The sequence below is a fragment of the Macaca fascicularis genome, chromosome 7, assembly GCF_037993035.2.
Source record: "Macaca fascicularis isolate 582-1 chromosome 7, T2T-MFA8v1.1".
Lineage (NCBI taxonomy): Eukaryota > Metazoa > Chordata > Mammalia > Primates > Cercopithecidae > Macaca > Macaca fascicularis.
In genome coordinates, this window is record NC_088381.1 from 154,709,194 (window position 1) to 154,732,217 (window position 23,024).

General features: G+C 35.8%; 1 long non-coding RNA gene across 3 annotated transcripts in view; it reads left to right on the forward strand.

Moving 5' to 3' along the window:
- Positions 1 to 9,154, forward strand: part of LOC135972032 (uncharacterized) — a 33,100-nt gene extending 23,946 nt beyond the window's left edge. For 2 of the 3 annotated variants that reach the window (XR_012416334.1, XR_012416335.1), the window contains 2 exons: positions 850 to 974; positions 7,617 to 9,154. This is a non-coding gene — a long non-coding RNA (uncharacterized lncRNA). Of the gene's footprint in view, positions 1 to 849; positions 975 to 4,310; positions 5,482 to 7,616 lie in introns of those variants that run through there. The other variant, XR_012416336.1, reaches the window with a different exon arrangement.
- Positions 9,155 to 23,024: the final 13,870 nt, after the last annotated feature.

Below are 23,024 nucleotides of genomic sequence, written 5' to 3' on the forward strand. Positions count from 1 at the left end.
AAATAATGCTAAATCCTAAATTTGCACCTTAAATCAAGTCACAGCCAACAACACACCCTCCACTGCCAACCCCAATATCAGTTATACTCAACATCTGGGTGAGTCCAATTGCATGGGGATGTAGGTTAATGAGATGCCTACTGTAATTCAGGGAAGATAAAAAGTGACATAATGAGCTTTAGAGCAAAGAGGAAAATTAGAAAGTGATAAACAGAAAGTACTTTGAGTTGAGTGTAAATTAGATTCATGAACTACTCATTATAAATGGTTTTTCTCAAACCTGACATGGATACATATAGAAAAAATTCTTTTAAACAGAGAAAGCGTAAAAGAAGGTCCCACATTCAATACAATATTTAACAAAGAATACTATGATATAACCTGTGATAACATAGCAACTACAGAGCGACGCAGGGTGTGTTTTGGAAGTTAAGCAATGTGGATTTTCTTCTTAGATAACTATATGTAACTGCTTTGTGGCTCTAGGTTGTTTTCTTAATGTCTCTGAAATTTATTTTTTTCCCTGCCTATGGAATTAGGAAGTTTATTCATATAATTCTAATTTCCTGCCTATTTATCATTCTATGAACCTGTAAATACTGTGTAGCAGTAAACAATGAATCTAGGCACATACAGAGATGGCTTATTGTCGCCTGCAAGAAAAGATGGAGAATCAGGGGATACCCAGTTACCCTAAGGGATGTTTGGGGAAGAACAAGAAACTCCGGTTATTTGGGAATCCAAACAAAGTGTTTATGAAGGAAAGCTAGTCAGCTTCCAGGTAGAATGGGCCGGGTATAATCAAAGGAAGGATTGGTATTGAACTGCATCCCTTTTCTGTCCCATCAGAAGTCACAGGTTTTTCTAGGAGTCATGGATTTTTCTCCTGCCACAAATTCCTATGATTTTGTAGCTGATTGAGACCTTGAATCATCTGGTGCCCTCTCTCATTCCATTCATCTGAGGTCAAGAAGGTAAGTAAGTGATTGGCAAAAGCTGGTGAGCAGGCCGTGTCTATTTCCCAATTGACGCTTTTCTCCTGCCCTCTGCTGCTTCTTTTGCCTAAAGGATGTTTTGTAGCTATTTCTCTACACCATACCCTGCCACACACCTGTATCTTTCCAGTTCTTCCTTGAAAGAGAACAAAATGAGGACTCGGCTAATTTAGATGGCAAATTTAAAATCAGTTTCATTGAAATTGCTTTGATATCCTGTCTCACACCTAAAGAAAATAGTCAAATTATACAGCACAGACCAGGCGTAATGACTCATGCCTGCAATCCCAGCACTTTGGGAGGCCAAGGTGGGTGGATCACCTGAGGTCAGGAGTTCGAGACCAGCCTGGCCAACGTGATGAAACCCAGTCTCTACTAAAAATGAAAAAAATTAGCCAGGTATGATGGGCTGCACCTGTAATCCCAGCTACTTGGGAGGCTGAGGCATGAGAATTTCTTGCACCCAGGAGTCAGGGGTTGCAGTGAGCCAAAATCATGCCACTGTACTCTGGCCTGGGTAACAGAGAGAGACTCTGTCTCAAAACAAAAAACAAAAACAAACGAAACAAAAAATATATATACGGCATAGTCTTCTTCATCTAGCATCAACAAGAAATGAATATTTTGCAGAATTAAATTTCTCAGCCCTTTTAGAGACACCATTTTATGAAAACCTTTTTATATGTTTATTTTTAAAGAAAGCAATTGATGATTTGGTTTCAACATGACAAAGGGTCGATCTTTTTATTTGCCATGACTGTAGTTACACAATTATCATCTTAAGATTTAAATATAATCATAGAGAACTATTGGCATAGACAGGGCAGTCTCATTTGGCTCTTCAGAAAATTGCTCCATTTTGTGCTATATTTTCTCTCAAATGCTTTTTTAGTCTACTTTCTCGCAAGTTTTTCACTATCAGTAGTTTGGGCTTCCCTTTACTCAAGCACTCCCTCTGGCTTCCTGCTTTAGAGCACTGAATGCTGAAAAAGCACAAAAGTAAATCAACAATGAGTGAGATGCACAAGCTTTTGTATGATATGCCTTTTACCACTAAGAGACCTGTTTTTATCTTGCTCCCCACTTTTTAATAAAAATTAAAATAAACGTAAATAAATAACAGTAACCACCATTTACTAAATCGTTATCATTTTCGAAGCACCTACTTGGGAGAAACAGAGTTGGTGATGTGGTCATATTTGCCTTAGAATAACAAGTAATTGGAAGATAATTGTCCCAAATTTGAGTCAAAGATGCAGCAACAAAATAAAATGAAGATCAGAAAGGTTAAGAATATAACAAGCCAGAAGAAAAAAACATAAATGGGATAAAATACCTAATTTGGTCTTATTAGATTGCTCTTACTTTTCAATTGGCCTCATTCCGTATGTTCTCCCTCACCTGCAACTTGCTTGAGTCAATAATTTTTAATTATGTTTTTCACAAGTGCAGGGAAGAGTAAGTTGCTTTATTTCTGTAGCTTCTATATTTGATTCCATCTGTTTGCAGCTCTGTAGCACCCTATTTAGTTAATACTTATACCACCCATAACTCTAGGAGAAATGATTTGTAATTAAAGACTTAAATATTTTAACACTCTACCCCAAAATGCTTCTTAGCAAGTGTTACTGCAGTGGGATAGTCATGTAGAGCACTTTTCATCTTTAATTTGTTAAATAAATTAACATATATTGCTTTATGTTATATTGTTAAAGAAGATATTATAACTATTGGAATTAGGTGCTGCAATCTTGGTTTGGTTTAAGTGTTATTTTTAAATTAACTTTATTGCATATTTTTACTAGAACTTTGACAGAATTCACTTTTAGCTGATTCTGAATTATTTTAATAGTAAAAATCCTATTTAATTGCAAAGCACAAGTTACTTTAAACTTTTCTCTGGAGGAAAGAAAGCTTGGCTGTTAAATTAATATTGCTGTAACAGAGAATTTGCTGAGAAAGATAATAATGTTAGATTTTCACAAAGTCTATGATGATCAAGAAATTTCATTCTCTGGACACTACTACTAAAAACCATAAGGAAGTTTATGTTGGGCCTGCAAGAAATTCATCCCTTCATGCTACTGGAGTTGCTAAACTAATTAATGGCATGATGATGTTGCAAGGGACTCATTAGGACTAAGTTAAGAGATTACTGTCAAGGAGTATAACTAATATGTAATGAGCAGTTCCAAATCTTGGTTTTCAGCCCTACCTTTTAATGAGATCAAACAATTTGTTGTTTCTTGTTCATTTTGGCATGTAATTGGAAGCAACAATACTGAATAAATACTTTATGCTATAGATCTTTACGCTGTAGACTTTCTTGAGAATTTTTGTGAAAGAATGCAGCAATTCTTAAGTTTAAATCTTGGTTTTACCATTTTCAAGTTGTGTAAACTTTGGTGAATTATTTGACATCTCTGAGCCTCAGTTATCATCTGTAAAATGAAGCCCAAGTCAGCTATTTTGCAGTACTTGTTTGAGAATTAGAGTTAATAATTTTAAACAACCTAGAACAGTGCTCGACAGGTAGCAGATATATGTCTTGTTTGTTTTTACTATAATTCCTATTTTTCTTTCCCAATTGCCTCTAAATTATCTTGATGTGCATGCATCATATTTTTGAACTAAATTGTGTCATCGGGGGAGAGCATTTCATTTACATTTTTTGCTATTATTCTGTTTACTAAGCATTTTTACAAATGTTCGTGGATAGAACATTATGCAAGATCACTTATATCTTATTATGATAAGGCAACTTTTATATCAAAGAACATAAAAGAGTCTGAGGGCTTGTTAATTTTACCAAACTTAAGGCAAAGTTGTTATACATATAAGTTGTAATTTTATTGGAATAACAGAACTTTCATTGGATGAAAAGATACATTTTTTAAGATAGAAAAGCTTTTACTTAGCCCTCGAAAAATATCTACTCCCTAGGGCAGCCATTCTCTCTTGTAATGTTAACTTTAAGGTCTAGTACATAGTTCAGTATTCAGGGTCTCCCATATCATAGAAATTAAATCATCTTAAGAAAACAATTTTAAAATTAATCTATGTGTTGTTATTGATGATAATTATTATGTAGGTACAAAACTTCTGTAGATTTTTATGTCAATATTTTCCAAATAGTTTTCATTTTTAAATCTATGAAGACTTTTGTGTTGATGGGAAAAACAGGAAATTTAATTTTGTGCTCTTCAGTTTAAGTGGTTTGTCTAAGTTACAGTGTATTCACCAAAGCCTCCAACTGATTTTAATCCCATCCATTGTACACAGAAACATTCAAACATATCTCCTTTCTTCATACAGCGACTGCCAACTCCACCATCAAGTGCATTTCAAACCATAATGAAGGGACTGTAGACAGTCACACGTTTTCCAAGATGAAAAACACTTAACATGGAACCACTTTGAATCAGCCTCTGTCTTCTTCAAATGCTAATACTCTTATCGCTCCAACCTGGATGCTTTGGCTCTGACATTTAGAGCAGAGATGACTTTTCATTGGTTTTCAAGGTGTTGCTCCCAACTTTTTGCATCAGAGTAACACATCATGATTATGAGAAATTCAGATTTCTTCATCTCATTGCTGTACCCTGAATCAGAACCTCTGCGTTATTTTGAATTTGCATATTTGATGATGCTGTTTGTTTTCATTCTGCATATTAACATTTGGGAAGCACTGAGATGAGGGGATATATTGGTAGACAAGTTTTATATCAACTACCACAAAAGAGAAGCTCCCTACTCTTGTTACTGGTTCCATGAGAAAAAATAGCAGAAACCAGGATCATGCAAGCATCAGTCGCAAATATATGCAATTCTGCACTTCTACTGGGAAAATTGCAAATAGACAAAGCTTAATTTCTGAACTAAAAAATTGCATTTTAATTAAGTTTATTTGCTTGTTAAAATATTTCTACACTTTTGGATGCATTAAACAAACCTTATTTAATCTACTATTTTAATGAGTGTTCAGCATTTTATTATAATCACTTACATATATTTTCTGTATTTTTCATTAATGTTATTAAATATTAGTATTTATTGAGCACTTACCACATGCAGACCCTGTTCTTGGCATTTTACATCAATTATTACATTTGATTCTCTCAATAAACCTATCTCAGCTTAACAGATGGAAAAAACTCAGGCTTGGTAAGATCCAGTACATCATAGAGAGTGATATGGTTTGACTGTCTCCCCACCCAAATCTTATCTTGAATTCCCACGTGTTGTGAGAGGGACCTGGTGGGAGGTAATTAAATGATGGGGACAGGTCTTTCCCATGCTGTTCTCATGATAGTGAATAAGGTTCACAAGATCTGATGGTTTTAAAAAGGGGAGTTTCCCTGCACAATTCTCTCTTCTCCTGTCTGCCATCATGGGAGATGTGCCTTTCACCTTGTGCCATGATTGTGAGGCCTCCCCAGCCACATGGGGAATAAAGTAAGTCCAATAAACCTCTTGCTTTTGTAAATTGCCCAGTCTCAGATATGTTCTTGATCAGCAGCGTGAACATGGACTAAAACAGATAGTTAACGTCAGAGTTAAGAATTTAACGCAAATCTGTATGATTTCATGTGCTATGGTTGAAATGCTTGTCCTCTCTGAAACTCATTGAAATGTAATGGCCCTTGGCACAGTATTAGGAAGTGGGACCTTTAAGAGATGTTTAGATCATGAGAGATCCACACTCTTGAATGGTCTAATACAGTTACTGTGGTAGTAGATTTCCCCTTGTTTCTCTCAGACCTTCAGCCATGTCATGTGTTGTGTGATGTGACACAGCAAAAACCCTCTTTCAAAATGCCAGTCCCCTGATCGTGGACTCTCTAGCCTCCAGATCTGTGAGCCAATTGTGGAAAGAAAAGAAATCTTGAGGCCCCCAAATCACTAAGCTAAAGGGAAAAGTCACGCTGAGAACTGCTTAGAACAAACCTGCCTCCCATTCTATTCAAAGTCACCCCTCTGCTCACTGAGATCAGTGCATATCTGATTGCCTTCTTTGGAGAGGCTAATCGGGAACTCAAAAGATTTTTTTTCTTATCTACTTGTGACCTGGAAGCAATTATCTCTTATCTACCTATGATCTATCAACCATTTTTCTCTTATCTACCTAGGACCTGGAAGGCCCTTCCCCTCTTCAAGTTGTCCCGCCTTTGCTTTGAGTTGTCCCATCTTTCCAAACTGGACCAATGTTCATCTTACAGACGTTGATTGATGTTTCATGTCTCCCAAAAATGTATAAAACCAAACTGTGCTCTGACCACCTGGCGCACCTGTCGTCAGGACTTCCTGAGGCTGTGTCACGAGCACATGTCCTCAATGTTGGCAAAATAAACTTTCTAAGTTAACCAAGACCTGTCTCAGATATTCAGGGTCTGCAAAATAAATTTCTGTTCATTATAAATTGCCCAGTCTGTGATATTCTGCTACAGCACCATGAAATAAACTAAGACACCACATGCCATTTTTCATGCTTTTATGCATTAGATTATTATTTCCTCTCCACATAGTAAGTTTCTAAGAGCAGGGGCTATGTCTTCCATAACTTTGTATACCTTTCAAATTTATCAACATTAACACCACAAATGCTATGCAACAATTAAGTCAAGAGGACAAATATTTACCAACTTGATTCCCCCAAATTCTACCACACAGATGTGATCAGTTGACAGTTGCATGCATTAAAGGTTTGGGTCTATAAATTTAGTCAATGTCACTGCTGATTGCCAATCTGATCTATTTTTTTCTATATAAATATCCCACAATGATAGTGACAGTAGATGAAGGCAGATATACTCAATTCAGAAGCTGAGTCCTGGTTAAATAAAATGTCAAGATAAATGCTCATAATAAAGTGAAACCTAAGTCAGTGGATTCAATATTATGTAATTATTTTTGTGATTAATACTCAAAATCCCACATGCTTTCTCTCATTTAATTTCTATGTTAATAATGTTACATCTAGAACCACCATTATTTCAAATGATAATTTATTAAAGTCATTAAGTGATTGGAAACATATAACTAGGGAATAAGAAGCAAAAATGAGTGAGTTAAATCCATCTCAACTGTAACTTATGCACATTTAAAAAAAATCTGGGCCTGGCTGCGGTGGCTCACGCCTATAATCCCAGCACTTTGGAAGGCCGAGATGGGCGGATCACAAGGTTAAGAAATTGAGACCATCCTGGCCAACATGATGAAACCCCGTCTCTACTAAAAATACAAAAAAATTAGCTGGGCATGGTGGCACGTGCCTATGGTCCTAGCTATTTGGGAGGCTGAGGCAGGAGGATTGCTTGAACATGGCAGGTGGAGGTGGCAGTGAGCCGAGATCACACCACTGCACTCCAGCCTGGTGACAGAGTGAGACTCCATCTCAAAAAACAAACAAAAAAATGGGCTAAAAGCAGAACTTTGGAAAGGAAGTCTAGAACCCAAAAGACATCTAAGTCACCATCCAAGACATTTATGGTCCCAGTATTAAAGTTGGTCATTTTATTTGTTTAACAAAAGCAGTCACTAGAAAATAGTCATGCTTATCTAAAAACGCCTCTGGGCTTAAGATTTCTTTTTATTGACTTCCTCCTTTCCTTCCCCTTCCAGATAATGTCTAAACTACATCAACTTGTGATACGACTCAATATATTCAACCTGCTCCTGCTCAAGTTGGTTGTATGTGCAGCAATAAGAAGAAAATGATGTTGCCAACAGGCATTAAATTGCTTATAAATACCATCAGGATTCAGTCAACAGAATACACAATTTTATTAATGTTTTTTATCTGTGATCTTCCAATAAATTACAAAAGTCAGCTACCTGACATTGTATGGTATGACGAATGCATGGATAACCCTAATATGGCCTTTCTGTAACCACAGCTGTTGCCCTGTAATTTTGTAGTCCCCTCTCACTCTGACTCAACCATATGACTTGCTTTGGCCAATAGGATGTTAACTGACGTGACAAGCAACAGAGGCTTGAAAAATCTTTTGCACATTTATACTTCTATTTCTTGCTCCTCTGCAATCACTATTAGAAAAAGTTTAAGCTAGGCTGAGAACAAGACTGAGCTAGCCTGCTGGATGATGAAAAAACATATGGAACACAGGCAAATTTTCTAGGCCAAAGACTCAGATGTGTATGAAAACACAGGCAAAATCAGCAACACTATTTAGTGAATCACCTAGCAGATTGTTGAGGTCAGCTGAGCTGGTCCCTAAGATGATGAGAAATAATAAAGACCTGTTCATTTAAGACACTAGTTTTTTTTGGAGAGTTAGTAGTAATAGCTAAATGATACACATGGAAGGTTATTGTATTAAGAGTACTTAAAGTACACCAGGCCTGGCACGGTAGCTCATGCCTGTAATCCCAGCACTTTGAGAGGCCTAGGGGGTTGGATCACCTGAGGTCAGGAGTTCAAAACCAGCCTGGCCAGCATGGCAAAACCCCATCTCTACTAAGAATACAAATATTAGCCTGGCGTGGTGGTGGGTGCCTGTAAGCCCAGCTACTTGGGAAGCTGAGCCATGAGAATCCCTTGAACCCGGGAGGCAGAGGTTGCAGTGAGCCAAATAATGCCACTGCACTCTAGCCTGGGTGACAGAGCAAGATTCTGTGTCAAAAAAAAAAAAAAAAAAAAAAAAAAAGTATACCAATTACACAGTCTTTCTGTTTGTGTGTGTGTGTATGCAGATATGGAGGAGGCTATCAAACTGCATATATTTTGGTATAAAACTTAAAAATGCCAGTGGACCTAAAGGTTTGTGAGGAGTTGTAAAGTACTGAAAAACAGACTGATTACTCTAAATTGTAGCAATCAAAAAAGTACATATGTATTGGATTTACAAGTCAAGTCAGAAAATAATAATTTCATTATTATATCTCTTCTTGTGAAACAAATAACAGCAGCAGAATAGATTTTGATATTCAATTAGCAATACAAAAATAATTTATGTTCATTCTCTGCAGATACATGATTTTGCATAATTATTTCAACCTTCATAATAGAAATTATAAAACCTTGACTGTTCTCTTTTAAAATCTCTTTAGCCCCTGCCCTCTACTAAAAACAGTTATTGGCATGTTCTGTTTCTGGTTTTAACCCAAATTGAAAATAAATATTTAATTATTCTTCTCCAGATTCTGTGTCCTATGGCCAAATGCAAATATGGCATCAGATTTCTCATAAAAGATTTTAGCCACACCTGGCAAAACTCTGTTTAGCGTAAGTTACTTCCTGATTATACATTTACAGAAGAGGACAAAGTACAGAACCTGACTTCAAGCCTTGATGAAGTCAAGGCCTAGCTGCATGACCTTGCACAATTAACTTCTTTCTGTTTGGCTCTGTTTACTCATCAGCGAGATGAGAGTGCAAAAACGATCTTTCATCTCTGTGACTTTAGAAAGCAGAATGCAGCTTTAGGAGTATAGGACTTAGAGACAGGCAGGCTCTACCCAAGCTCAGCCATTTACCACGTGGCCTTGAACTCTTTAATCCTTGAGCTTCCACTTTCTCATTTGTAAAAGAAAATCAACACATTTTCAAGGTCTCTGGAATGGATTACATGGATTAAAATACTCTTCTCTGTTGCAAACCTTGGGTCTTCAAGAAGCACCTCAATGAATAGCAACTCTCTTCTCTACCAGGTTCTAAATGTTTTAAGAAATAAGGCAAAAAGTAGATAAGGAAGCTAAAATATCCTTAACGTCAATGGAGAAAGGTACTTTTGAGCAGGAGCCAATGGGTCTCCTACGAGAAGGCAGATTTTATCCACCAATCAGGCAGAGCAGGAGCAGCATGGTAGTGAGCAAATGAGAGCCTAGGTAATATTTGGCACAAGGCATAACAGATGGAAACTCCCAATTTTGAGAAGTAAACTTGCTCCCAAGAGAAATAAAGGGCAGAGCTGGGCCAAACAATTGCACTTTGCAAATCACCAATTAGATGTCACTTTACCTTTCGTTGGGCAGAATGAGGGCAACAGTAGAGGCCAATGATAATAAAGATTGAGTTCTCTTTCCAGAAAGAAAACTTTAGAATGGAGAAGAAGTAAGGCCAGCTAATAATAAGCATTTAATATCCAGTAGTTATTGTGATTATTTTTCAAAATATTACATTCGTTTTTTTAGATTACTAGAATTTCTTTGGCTCTCTTTGATCTGTAGTAAATTTCACTTACAATCAGAGAGGTCGGTTGAGATTTGCACAATTAATTCCTATAATGCTGAATTGTTTTCCTGAACATACTTTTATCCAGAACACTTGGTAAAATTCTACCCAAGGTACTAAAGGTTACCTAATGTTATTCTTATATTTTTAAATTCTAATTAGAAAAGCATTAATAATGAGAATATCATGATAGGGATTGTATATTAATGTATTTCAATCATCTGTAATAAATATAGAATGAAAGGCCAAGAGTTGGGAATAGTAATGAAATGTGGCTAAGATTGACAGATCTATACAGATTAAAATTTTACCAAAATTAAATGTGCGTTATTCTTGTATATGTTACCAAGCCTTCCACAGATTTTACGTTTTCTGAGACATGTAAAAATTGACAAAAAATAAATTCTTTCTTTTTTTTTTTTTTTTTTTGTTTTTTGAGATGGAGTCTCACTCTGTCACCCCGGCTGGAGTGCAGTGGTACAGGATCTCAGCTCACTGCAACCTCTGCCTCCCGGGTTCAAGCGGTTCTCCTGCCTCAGTCTCCTGAATAGCTGGGATTACAGGTGCGCACCACCACGCCCAGCTAATTTGTGTATTTTCAGTAAAGACGGGGTTTCACCATGTTAGTCAGGCTGGTCTTGAACTCCTGACCTTGTGATCCACCCACCTCAACCTCCCAAAGTGCTGGGATTACAGGCGTGAGCCACCACACCCAGCCAAAAAATAAATTCTTATATTCACAAAAACAGAGCATTTGGGATTAGCATCAGTCAGAGTACAAAAGTAAAATCAATTTGTCCAAGAAGTATGCTGAAGTTTCTGCATATTTCCTGTACATAAAATTCTACCTAACGGCTTGTATTGATAGCTATTGTCATGATTGTAGAATATATCTTACATTTGACCCCAACTCTCTTAGTCTCTTAGTTTCATATTCTGTGAAGTTAAGTAACATGTTGCCTTCCTAACACAACATGTTATCAGATGACAGTGAGACATGAGTAAAGAAGTGCTTTAAAATAATGTCAATACTAACAAATTCTAAGTCACTTTTGGGTAGGTTTTTAATCTTTCTCTGAACTTCAGTCTCAAGTTTCTTGTATTCTTCACTGACTTTTCTACTTTGTCACTACTCAGGTGGATGATGTAAAGACAACCTTATAAATTCACACAGAATATCATAGGAAAGTGGCATAATGTGAATATTGATGGAGAATCCACATGGAACCAATTGGGAAGAAAGGAGCATATCAAAAAATAGTGTTACCTTATTCACCAGGCATGCTTATGGTGAGAGGTTGATGGAGTCGGGGGAAGAGTTCCTGATTCAATGCCCTTAACATTGACAATGTAAATATTGCCAACTCTACTGATACTGGTGGAGAGAGACTAAGTTTACCAGCCTTTAATATCCAGGTGAGTTTCCTTCTCGTGAGCCCCTATTAAGAATACAGACAACATGGCTGCCCTGTTTGTGTATTCAAATCAACTGTCAAATCTTACAATCCTACTCTAAGAAGAATGTGAATTATTCAAGTGAAAAGAGAATTGATTCCACATATAAGTGATATCACACAGTATTTGTCTTTCTGTGTCTGGTTTATTTATCTTAACATAATATACTTCAAGCTCATCCATGTTGTTGCAAATGGCAGGATTTCCTTCCTTTTAAAGATTGAAATAATATTTTGTTGTCTATATTTACCACCTTTTCTTTATCCATGTAACCATACATGGATATTAGTTGTTTCCATTATGTTGTGTTCTTATCACAAAAAGAAAACACACACACACACACACACACCAACAACAAACTCCAAAAATAAGTTTCTAGGAGGAAGCTTTTGAAAGTGATGAATAAATTTATGGCATTGATAGGGATGATGATCTGATACTTTCATAAGTGTATAAATATATCCAAACATATCAAGTTGTACACATAAAATATCTACAGGTTCTTAATGCCAACCATATCTTAATAAAGTGATTTTTTAAACTTTTTTTTTAAGAGAAAGAATTTACTTGTCACAAGAATTATTTTAGCAGCAACAAGCTAGGCCTTCTAGTCCCACGAACAACATCATCCCTGGCACAGAAAGTAGGGGGCAGGAAAAATAAAGATCTTTCTTCTCCACTCTACATTAAAGCTACAAAGATGCCTTCTGATAGGAGGACATGCTGTTATTTTGTTTTAATGTCTTCTGTAGAATGGTGCCATTTAGTTCAGCTTTTAATGTGGCCTTAAATTGCTATTTTATTACCCTTGTTGACATTCTGGAAGCATGAAATTAGCAAATCACATTAAAGAAGCAAACAAAAAAAGCAAGAAACCTCAGCCTAGTTAAACAATGCCAACATAAGCCACATACTTGAATAATATTCTTACCTTAAAACACTGAGCATGTATTTATTTGGAGTTTTTCATTTTTCAAAACCAGTGAATTCATTTTATGAATAATTGCATATTCCATTACATTGCAAATGTACGCACCCATGGTGACCTTGAACAATGCTTTGCAGTTGTATTGCCTGGGAGAAAGAAGATCGTTTTGTAACACTTCTGCTTGCTTTTGAGACATAAGATTCCTCTTGACTCCACTTGATGAAAGAAAGCATCCTTTTCTTAACACCACACTTGTTAATACCTTTGCTGCTTCATCTAGTACAGCACTTCCTTCTGTTATATTACCACAGTTATAATTTTATTTCAGACAAAAGTAATTTCATGGTTACAAACTGAAAATATTTCAGTCAAGATATCTTTACTCTGTGTGATAACTCAAAATGTAGATAATTATGTATTTTTGAAATCAAACTAAAAGTAGTTATGTAAAATAAATTAGTGTGTTTACCTTCTCCCATTAAATAAGGAAGACAATCTCAAATATTCATTTCAGTGAAGTGTGATGAAGGGCAGACTTCTTATAGCATGCCTTTTTATTTTTGGCTTTCTGACATCCATTTCCCCTTTCTAGCAGTGCCCTAATTTCAAAATGAGAAATTAGCTCTTCCTCCTTGGTATTGGGGCTAATCTGATGATCCTTTCATTCATTTTGAATGCCGAGCAAAAGATCAAAATGACTGAAAATTCTTGGAGTTTCTGTTACAACAAGTGGCATCAGTGTTCTACGTAATGCAAGAATGAGCTTGCTGGGCTTGACTCTGTTCGCCACATGGGACAGGCTGCTTCATCATTCTGCCTTAGTTTCCTCATTTATAAATGGAGAAAATCATAACAGACAACTCATAGTGATGATTTTAAAAAAACTAACAGATGCAAAACAATTAGTAGTTGCTCAGTGTTGGCTATTAATTTTGCACATACCAGCAGTTATAACCTACCATTTTGCTTTCCTATGGCACAATGTTTTTACAGCTGCAGCTTCCAGTCTTCAGCTCTGCCTTGGTATCTCCTCATTTCCAAGTTGACTTTCTGTTTTGAGTTGATTCTGTGAACCTCCTTTGATATTCTAATAAATTATATGTTGTCTGACTTTTTCAGAGTCATTTTCTGATGCCTATAACCAAGGAACGTTTTTCTGATATATGTACCTATTGATATGGTGTACTTTTTGGACTATTCTAGAATACAAGATAAAGTTCTTAATAAAAAATCAAACCGTAGAAACTGACAGATAAACAGAGTAGACTTCAACCACTAACAATGAGACATAAATGACCTCCAAATATTAAAAGTTTGAAAATATTTATTTGGTTTTAAATTATCTGCAAAATGACTCAATTAATTATCAGCCACAGCCAGCAATGTAGTGTGTTTCTTCTTCAACAAGTAAATCTAGGTCCTGAGATATATAATATTTCTAGGAACTCTCCAAGGAATAGTAATGCAATTAAGGTCATAATTAAAGCGTGCTTTCATCTTTTGAGTCCAACGCATAAAGCAGGAAACAAAGACTTTAATGAGAGCCCAGAGGAAAAGAGCAAATTATTAAAAGAATGAGGGAATAGTTACATAAGAAAAGACTAAAAGAATTAAAAATTTTCAGAGTAGCAAAGTAAGGTCCTGTTAAATCCTGGTTTTAAATGCATATTGAATAATCTTTTATGAAAGGAGTTACGTTTCTCTTCCAGATCTATATTAAGTAATTTTACTTGTGAAATATAGGCTAGACAGTAGGAATATGTTATCAACTTTGAGTTTTACGGTAAACAGAAACATAGAATCGAAGCTAGTTTGAAAATGGATTTAGTGTCATTTCGTTCTTCCAGAAATTTTTTTTTTTTTTCTTCCAGAATTTTTTGTAGTGATGATGATCTGACGTAGCTTGGCCCAGAGTAACCTGAGGCTCATAGCTATCTTATTCATTCACAGGAATGGAAGAATAGATGAAGGTTTTCCTTTGTCCACATCAAATCATTATTATTCAAGTGCCTCTACCAGAAGCTTCAAGGAATCTTTTCTCACGAGTGCCAAGTTCAGGCTAGACAAGAGAAACTTGAGAGGGTCTCAGGTGCTTGTTAGCCTCGTCGTGGTTTGGGCCAGAGAGTGGGCAGAAGAGCTTTGCAACTGAAAGTCCACTTAACTAGCAGTTTGAACTAAAATAACATTTGTTGACACTGTGAACCAAAATATACAGGGTCACAGATTTCAATTATCATAATCGCCCTAAGCAACAACAGTTTTAGGGCAGATGACAGTTTTTAGTTTGTTTTAATCTGGAATTATTCTGTCTTCTCTTTCCATTGGTAACTTTTCACTCCATAACAAAATTGTTTATTTTTATTTCTAAAGGAAATACAGTATTTTGACAGATTTGTATTGATGGTAAAAATTGATAAGAATAGAAGAGTGTGGGGTTCCAATCCACATCCTACTACTATACAGTTCTTACGACTTTGGGAATGATCTGAGATGTTGGTTTCAGCCACATCCTCTGAAACATGGGGGTTGTAATGAGGGCTTCCTCTTTGACCTTGATTACAGTTACTGGGAGTTACCAGGATACAGAAGTTACCAGATGTTCTAGACTGTCCTCTACATCACCCAAAATATCACCGTTAAGATAAGTAGGGTTTGCTAATAAAGATATGATCCTTATTTTTGCTAATGAAATAAAAATATAAAATGATAGAATTATAAAGTCCATAATAAAGACACACATTTTAAGCAAATATTTATACAGGACTAGTCTATTCCAGTAACTCTTCCAGTCACCTTAAATGTTTAAACTAGCTTAATCAACATAAGTATCTACAGGGCAGGTACTTATATTATTACATACATTTTACAAAATAAGAATGCTGAGGCCCAGAATGATTAAGTTGCATAACTAGTATGAGATAGAGTCAAATTTGGACCAAAGAATTCTGGCTATAGAGTCTGTATTCATAATCACTGTACCTTCTGCTTAACTGCAACATTCCCACGGTAGTAAAACTAGCAAACATGGGAAGTTAATTCAGTAAATGTAGTAAAGCTCTGACCACTCTTTCTAGACAACTTCTTAAAATTTCTTCCAGACCATGATTTTGTGATGCTCTCTACTGATGAAAAAAGGTGCTAAAATGCTAGGATGGGTGGCCAATATGAGCAACAATCATGTCCATTAAGTCCTTGAGGGCTTTTCCATCCAGTTCCAGGTGTTCACAGTGCTGCTTATACTTTTATTTCCTGGGAAAATAACAAAGTCAAGATGGTCTGATACTGGTAGTTGAGTATTCAAATTCCCAAATTGCAAATGACAAAACTCTTTTTTCAGGGAATCTGTTGCAGCTATTGACATCCAAACCAAAATTCTAGGTTGCCCACCAAAGCTTATTTCAAGGCAAACCATTGTGTAGTGGGATGCAGAAAGCAACCAAAGAAACAAAAGAAAAAGGAAGAGAAGTCTAATGGAATATGTCTATTTCTAATTCCAGAGTGTAGTCAATGACCGTGAAGGAAAATAACGGGATTGCATAAAATCCAACTGTAGGTGTAAATTGCAGCGCATTCCTGAGGTGTTTTTCCAATTCTTAACTGCTAATACATGAAAAATAAAAAAAGAACACCAACTCCCATGTTGTAAAGTCATTCTGTGATACCTTGCTAAGAAAATCCAAGGAAGGTCAAACTAGATTATAAATATTGGCTTCTGAAAAGTTCCTTTATTTCAGAAGAATGAATAGCAATACTTAACCAATAGAGTTGTTTCTACAAATGTTCACCTTATGAACCAGGTATTATACACCCCAGTGAACTTCACTCAGAAATTTAGGGGAGCAAGTGTTTGAGATGTATGGTCCTAGTCACACTATGGATATAGAGGACACTCAGAACATGTGGTCATCCATTTGTTTTTACTTTCAACAAATATTGATGAAATATCAATTCCTTGTTAAGCACTGTGCTAAAAGAAGAAATTTATCAGGAAGCACAAAACAACTCAGTCTTAAGTGGAGAAGATGGGTATTTTAAACAATAAAATTTGATTTAAAAATTTTTTTAATATTATAAAGTGCTGTTCTACTTTGAAAGTAATTGGTAAGAGTGCTGTTCTACGTTGAAAGTAATTGGTAAGGGTGATAGAAAACAGGGAAGATTTTTATGAGCAAACAATAGCTTTCTATTTTGGAATATTTTCTGGCTTTGACATATCTCCACCTTCCAAGTAAATAAACAATGCAATTTCATAGAAAGAATACCAGCATTAAAATTAGACAGGAGTTAAAATAAACTTTCAATTGATCAAGTTCTTTCACCTTCTTGATCTTCAGTTCTCTTGTCAGTAAAATGGAATTGACACTGTCTTAAAAGATGGTTTACAGAAGTACAATAATGTCAAGTGTGTGGCACATAGTAAGAACTCAATGAATTATAGAATTATATCTGGTATTATGTTTATTTTTGCCAATGGCAGCAATAAATAGTAGTTTTTGTTGAGTCTCAGTCTATGTGACTCTTTAAGAATGTAAAAATAAAAATATTTAAGCTAATATATAAATTTATACTGGAGCTTATAAATTTTTTATAATATACAAATTTATATTCCCTGCCAAATTAGGGGATATACAAATATGGAAGCTATCATTGGTGTATTTTGTTCCCTGTTAAATATAAAATAAAGTCAAGAAGACTGGCAGTTTCACTGGGAAGTAAGAAGACAAAGTAAGTAACTCTGGTTTCAATGCTTTTGAAATTAGAAGTCCTGTGTTAATTGTCTATGAAAGTGTGGACATGAAAGATAATGTGGCTGTCCATAAAAGAGGATGAGTTCATGTCCTTTGCAGGGAAATGGATGAAGTCTGAAACCATCATTCTCAACAAAGTAACACAGGAACAAAAAACCGAACACGGCATGTTCTTACTCATAGGTGGGAGCTGAACGGTGAGAACACATGGACACAGGGAGGACAACATCATATATTAGGGCCAGTTGGGGGCTGGGGAGCTGGGAGAGGGATAGTATTAGGAAAAATACCTAAAAATACCCAATGTAGATGACGAGTTGATGGGTTCAGCAAACTACCATTGCACGTGTACACCTATGTAACAAACCTGCAGGTTCTGCACATGTATCCCAGAAATTAAAGTATTAAAAAAAAATTAAAGCAATCACATGCCTAACCAAATATATACCATTCTATGAATTTCTGAAAAGGAACAAAAAGTACACTTAAAAAATAAATATTTAATCCTTTAATTTTATAAATGAAACTATAATAATGAAATCTCATACAGATGCTACCCTAATCCATCTTGGAAAAAGGTATCTGTGATTATTAATAACATAATGGACTTTTCAAAAAAAAAAAAAAAGAAAAAGATAATGCGGCTGTCATCGTATGAGTCTCCATGTGATTTCTTGAACAATTTCATTTAAATACAACATTTCAATCAAGTCTCATGCATTGATCTGTGCATAATAGAATCTAACATAGCTATTTTCTTCTTGAAAACTTCCATCAGAGAAAGAAATTTAGGAAAGTTCTCTGGCTGAGCATCATTCAGAGATGAAAATTAGTGTTTTTTGTTTTGTTTTGTTTAAAAAAGATTCAGTATTTTTAAGAAAAAATCGGTAAGTTGTTCCAATCACTTCTTTTACTTCTAGAGTTTAGAAATAAACTAGACAGAATAAAAGCAGAATTTCAAGAGTTTTGAATTAGACAGAAATAGGAGCTTCTTATTGTCTGTTTCCCCTTCCTGGAGAGGGACAGAAACCCAGGGACCTGGTTGTAAGTGATCTGGCAACTTGGGCTGGGCCATGAAGCTAAAGTTACTTTGGGGCCAATATTTTTTTGTTTAAAGGAATCTGGGAGCAATTATTAAAGACTGAGTTCTGAAAATTTCTACTTCTTACAGGAAGTGTAAAGGGAATTTGTTAAATTGTGATCCATGTTAGCCTGCTTCAAAATTGCCCACCGAACTTTGTAAAAATTACCAATTGTCACTGAAGAACTGTGGAATTAGATTATCTGAGGATTGGTCTTCAGAGATCTTCTTTTCTAACAAGTTCCCAGGTCATTTGTATTCTGCAAAAGTATGAGTAGCACTAAGTAGACAACCTGAACCTGGGTTACTATACCTTCCTGTACAATAAAACATGGCACAGGGGTCATGGAGAGCATGTGTACATGGAGGTTTGAAGCAGATTTTAGAAAGGAGAGATTGGGTAGATTTTCCTGAATGCAAAATCAAGCGGCCTCTTTAGAAAGTGATACCGTTCTGTTGTCATGGTCACACCTGGCAATGACACCAGTAATCTATGAAATGTTACTCAACTAAGATGTAGTTCTCTATCTTGCATGTTAAATTTTTTTCCAAGCAGGATGCTGATGGGGTAAGTTATTTCAGGGATTTTTCTATAGGAATGTGTATTTGTTTTAAAAGTCTGGTTCAGAAATAAATAGACTTGTAATTAAATTTTGTATGTGGCATATTTACTAACCTAAATATTTTTTTCTATCACAAATATAAAATAAAAATTGCACAGGATATTTGTTTAGAATGCCAAGGAAGACCTCATTCAAGACTATTAAAATAGGGGTATGGCTGTTGCAATAGCGGGAGATTGAGCTCAACTCCACGGGGGAAAAAAAGGTAGGATTTTCTTTTAATGCTGGTGTGTGTGAATGGAAAAGTACCGCATGACCTTGGGTGGTGGGTTAGTCAATGTGATTAGACCACCTGGGTTTACTAGTTGTTTCCCATCAAAGTTAAGCTCCTACTCTCCGAGAGAGGATAGGAGACAAGGGCCTGTCTTTCTTGATGATTATATCTCAGAGATCGCACCCATCTCTTTTTTATTCAGAAAGACATTTCTGAATTGTAGAAGATTTACATCTCAAAAGCACAGAAAGAGAATTTACCATTGCAACGTTTCTAAAGTAAATGCTTTTAAAGAAAAGGGACATCAGGGGCTTATCATCAGAAAGAAGCCTGTCTAAAGTTAAGTCAAGCTGAAGAGAAAGTTAAGGATATCTTGGGCACAAAATATAGAGAAGATGCTGTTTCCTTAAAGGCACATTGAAGTTTTTGTTGTTGTTGTTTTGTTTTTTCAAATTTTGAGATGATTAATGTATTTTCAAATAATATAAGCCATTTTCCTATTGTGTGTTCTTACACTTGTGAGAACAGGGGCCTTGATTCTGAGATCACCACTGTCTATGAGTGACATATAGAAATATTTTACTTATGATTACTTTCTCTGTCCAGATCCAAAATTGTTAAATATGGAGATCAAACCTGAAATATGAACCACCTTGATGTTCAAATAAAATATATATTTTAGCTTTGTATAGAGTAGGGATTGAGGGTTTTCATCCCTCTCTGGAAATTTGGTAGGATATGTGCACAACAGACCTCTTCTGTGAATGTACAGACAAGGGAATGTTAAAGTAGGTTCCTGTATTTGATTATGTTTGCATATTATAGTCTCTAACATGCTGTGGGTGTCACTTTTGCTTTAGAAGACTCTAGCATGGAATATAGGCATGACATTTGCACTAAGAATTAATCAAAGGTGTACCGTAAATCAAAGGTAATCATGTATTATCAACATTGAAGCCATGAATCCCAACTGTATATTTTCTCTTTCCTCACTTTTTCCGGTAGTCCTTTTCTGTCTCACACCACTCCTGAACGCTTTGTTCTGCTCTGCTCTTTTTCAAGTGTTTGCATGTAACAACATCCTTGCCACTTAGTGTGAAGTGCTGTCAGTCTTACAAGGTGCTCTGTGCCTGTTCCCAGTTTCCACAACATCCTGCAGAAATCAATACAAAGCCGCCAGTTTGTTAATAAATCTGCAATTAAAATGTAATGAATTTTGAATGAGAAATGATTTTTTAAAGCGTGACTGAGGACTATGCATTAATAGTGAAATGAGAGAAGGACAGCAGAAACCGGACTTCAGGATTTAGCTCTTGACCTCGCCTTATATTTTCCATGATCTTGGAATTTACAACTATGAATTACATACATTTCTCTCTACCTCAGGTTCATCTAGGCAAGAAATACGCAGTGGATTAAATAGAAAATGAGTTTGAGGAAACTTTTAAAGGTCAAAAGGTAAATTAGTTATTAAAAATGTCTTGGGATAATTTACAAATCTGAGGGCTGGCGTGGTTCCATTCTAAATAAATCTTAATTAAGGTAATTTTATTCCGTATTCCTATAGTAATTTTTCTAGGAGTAAAAATCCCAGTTCAGTCTTTAATTAAGGCATCAAATGTTACTGATTATTTTCACAGTTTAGTGAGTAGTGCTTAACATTTATATCCTTCTATAAAGAAGGCGGGAGAGAATTTTCACATCTCTAGAGTAAGGCATCCTTTTATGAGTCCAAGAATAACAGCTGTCCTCCTTTGCCCCAGAAGAGCTACAGTGCCTCCTATTCCAAAGACCATGGAGAATATGGTCTCCCACAGCACACCAGCCATTAAGTAATTCACTTCTATAATACCGAGACTTCTAGCTACCATGTCCTCTACTCCGTCAGCTCCTCCCTTATTTCATTAAGTCTAGAGTACTACCACAATCTCATCATAAATGTTTTAACCTTCTATTCCACCCGATTTCCAACAAACCATGTCATTCATCTTTCTAGAACACATTTTCTTTCATTCTCCCTATGTAAAACATTCAGGAGCTTCTCCTAATCCAATAGATAAAGTTCTGTTTGACATTCAAAATCTCCATAATCTGGTTTTGGCCTATTATCCTGATAGCTTTTTTTTTCTGCATTTGCCTTCAATTAAACCACTAACTAAAGAGCTGTTCACTGCAGTTTCCTCTCCTGGCATCCTCCAGAGCACTATCTTTTTGTGCAGGTCTAAATCACAGCTTTCTTTTAAGTTATTGATCAAAGCAATAGCCTCAACCCTTTCCTGATGCTGCCAATATGGCAAACCAGGCCCAGCCAGTATTCACCTTCCCCTTCTCTCAACGCCTGTAGAATTTTAGCTGTCATTTGCTTGATAACACTAGCATTTTATTTGACAGTTAGCAATGTTTTATTTCTCTTTATAAATTATAAACTCCTTGAAGAAAGGGCCATGCCAGACTCATTTTTCTTTCTTGCACTCAGCAAAGTGCTGGGCACAGTATCTTGGGCATAGGATGCCTTCAATAACTCTAACCAATTCTTTGATCAGTTGCTAATAAACAATACAATTAATAAAATAAATGTTGATATTTTATTGTCAATAAGCTAAACTTCTTATAATTGTCCATGTTACCTGTTAGTTCTGACTTATTTTTGTGTGCTTTTCTTTATCTTTTATATTAAAGTTCATATCAGTATTAAATCAAGTTACATTAATGCATTAATGATTATTTTTATTTTCATCACTCTCAAACCCCAATCTCTTAGTTTTCTGAGGAATATTTACACTTAAATTAAATTTACAGTGTGAACCAATGGAACAATGTTGCATTTCAAGAATAGTAATATTTAGGCCGGATGTGGTGGCTCATGCCTGTAATCCTAGCACTTTGGGAGGCCAAGGCAGGCGATCACTTGAGGTCAGGAGTTTGTGACCAGCCTGGCCAACATGGTGAAACCCTGTTTCTGCTAAAAATACAAAGATCAGCCTGATGTGGTGGCACATACCTGTAATCCCAGCTACCCGGGAGGCTGAAGCAGGAGAATCACTTGAACCTGGGAGACCGAGGTTGCAGTGAGCCAAGATCACCCACTCCAGCCTGGGTGACAGAGTGTGACTCCATCTCAAAAAAATAAAATAAAATAAAAAGGTAATATTTAATTCCAAAGCAGTGATATTCAATATTGACCTAGACCCAATTATATATATTTATGAGGACAATGGGAAGATTTTTTCATTTTCAGAATTGACATCTGCTTATATAACTCAAAGCATCGATCTCTGTTGTTCAAAATGGTTTTTAATGTGCAAATAATGAAAGTTTCATTCACGGAGGAAAAAACCATGTTATGCAAGGATGTTTAAGTTACCAGTCATTGGAAAAAAAAAAAAAAAAAAGTCAGTTTCCTATGGCTGAAATAGAATCTGGAAATATGAAGTAGATGATTTATACTGCCGATTGTACAACCATATTGAATTGTTTCTAAAATATAATAAACTGTAGTTAAGTGCAAACCTGCAGTTGCTGACCTCTTTATTACCTGATTCATTGTGCTATACACACTTTGGAGAGAAAATGAGCTCATCAATCAGATGATAATGTTTACTAGTGCACAGCTTTCTTCTGAGCTAATGCCTTCTTGTAGCAAAAGCACATGAATAGCTTTGTAAGCATCACTTGAATAAAGATTTTTTGCCATTTCTATGTGATTCACAGGCTACTGATCTTTGGTTCTAAACATATAACCTTTCTGCTAGTCCAATCTGACAAATCATAAATGCAGAGGAAATTG